Raw genomic sequence first — 2,423 nt, 5'->3', positions numbered from 1 at the left:
TTGCCATTTTCCCCTTTGTTCTTTAAATAAGTGGTTCTACATGTTGTTTTTTGTGAACATTCAGACAACTGGTTCTTCAGTTATTTTCCCATTTTCACCACACTGGAAATTAAATCAAGCCATGAATTATGCAGCATTATGAGAAAACTTTAAATATTCAGCAGGTTAAACATGGTGTGTAACTTACGCTCTTTCAATTTTAAAAGAAAACAGTATGGTAAAAATGCTTTGAAAACTTTTGGTTTTTCCCCCCATTATGTTTTAAAAGATCCAGGCCCAGGGTCCACAAATAAAGTTAGTGTTGTAAAGTGGGATATGAGTGAACTGTTAAAAAACAAAAAAGGGTTTATGCTAATTAAAAATGCAGTTGAATTAAGTAAATAAGTATTTATGGTGGAGATACAATTAACTTGTGCTGTCAGTTGTTCAGCCTACACTGTTGCACTCGCACTTCTGTGCTGACCCGGAACATTACACAGGTACAAAAGTAGGAATTGCTGCTAGCAACCACCATTACCAATATCAGAAGCAAGATAGCATAAAGGAAGAGGTGGGATTGTGGTTGCTTTGCTTGTCTGTATCCATAGGTTACTGACAACTCGGAAGCCAACTCTGCTGCTACAGTTCTGTACTCTTCTTGATAGTATATATGAACAGGATTTCAGGTGGTGGGGCAGCAAAGACATGCTTCTTACTTTGCTTGGAATATCAACAGGTGCAGTAGAGGTCACACTGCTGTTGCAGCTGCACACACCTGTGGATTCGTGGTTTTGATCAAAGAAGTAAGTTTAATAAACATTTTCTGCCTCTCATAACTTATTCCAGTGAAATCCAATAAACACTGGTTTCATCTGATATTTCTTCCAATTTTATCCTTCCTTCAAGGAGTTACAGGCTCTCTCTTCTGTCCATTTTATAATAATCAACAGTTCTATGAGGTATATTGAGCTAAGAAATGGTGACTAGATTAAGGCTACCCAATGAGCTTCAGAGCTGAGGAGGTATCTCTTCCACACTGGTGTTATCCAATGTCTTCCAGATGTTGGGTTACAGTTCCCATAATCCCTGGCCAAAAGCCATGCTTTCTGGGGCTGATGGGAGTTTTAGTCCAACAGTATCTGGAAGGTGTACCACATTGGCCATCCCTGCATTACACCACAATCTTGTTATTTTCTTATCCATATTACCTACCATGACTATGCTTTTCCCCTCACAAACTTGGATTGAAACTCCTACTTCATGTATAAGAATGCTCCAAAAGGAATGGGGAAAAACCTTTTTTTTTAATTCTAAATGCCTTCATTTTACTGATAGAATTATAGTTTAAAAATGTAACGGGTAACTTAATTGATGTTAGTTCATGTTGAGAGAAGTTCTTTTAGTTCAGACAGTCCAGTGTGAAAATTGCATTACAGTACAAAACGATACTGAATAGCAAGATGGTAAGAGTTTGCCTATGCACATGAATTGACAATATGGTAAAACGGAAACAAATTGTGCTGACAAGTTAACAAAAATTAACTAATCACAGGGTCTGGGTGGCACCCACCTGGCATTTCTTAAAAGATTTCAAATGTGAAATTGCTGATCTTTTTTTAAAAAAATAGTTCCTAAGATCAGACACACACTGAGGATTATAAAGTAGCCAACTTTTTTTTTTGGCAGTGGGAGGGATGTGGGAAATAACAGGTCAGTTAGCTTAATATCTGTTCCAGGAAAATTGATGGAAAGCATTATTAAAGATAGAATTGTGAGGTATATAAAAGTACAAGAGTTGTTGAAACGAAACCAGCATGACTTCTGCAAGGGTAAGTCCTGTCTCAACATTCTAGAGTTCTCTGAGAGTGTCAACAAGCATATTGGTTGAGGTGACCCGGTTGATACTGTGTACTTAAAACTTCTAAAAAGCTTTTGATAAAGTAACTCACCAAAGACTCCTGAGTAAGCGTAACAGACATGAAATGAGAGGTCCTCTTATGGATCAGGAATTGGTTAAGTAGCAAGAAGCACAGAGTAAGAGTAAATGGACAGTTCTCCCAATGGAGGACTCCAAAGGATCAGTATGGGACCTGTGCTTCTTAATGTATTCATTAATGATCTAGAGTTTGGGTTGATCAGGGAGGTAGCCAAGTTTGCCGCTGATAGCAAATTGTTCAATGTGGCTAAAAAGAATTGCAGGCAGTTCCAAAAGGATCTCCAAACCGGGTGAATGGGCAGTAAGATGGCAAATGCAATTCAAAGTAAGGTGCAGAGAGATCATACTTTTAAGTACTATATATATGCTAGTGGGACCTGAATTTTCAGTGACTGGCCAGGAATGAGACACATAGAGGATAAGCGTGAACCAAATGGCAAAAGTGATGTCCACGTTCAGGATCTTTAAAACTGTCAATATAATGTTATACATATCTGGTGAGACCACA

The sequence above is a fragment of the Podarcis raffonei genome, chromosome 3 (assembly GCF_027172205.1).
Source record: "Podarcis raffonei isolate rPodRaf1 chromosome 3, rPodRaf1.pri, whole genome shotgun sequence".
NCBI lineage: Eukaryota > Metazoa > Chordata > Lepidosauria > Squamata > Lacertidae > Podarcis > Podarcis raffonei.
This window is presented reverse-complemented; position numbering follows the sequence as displayed.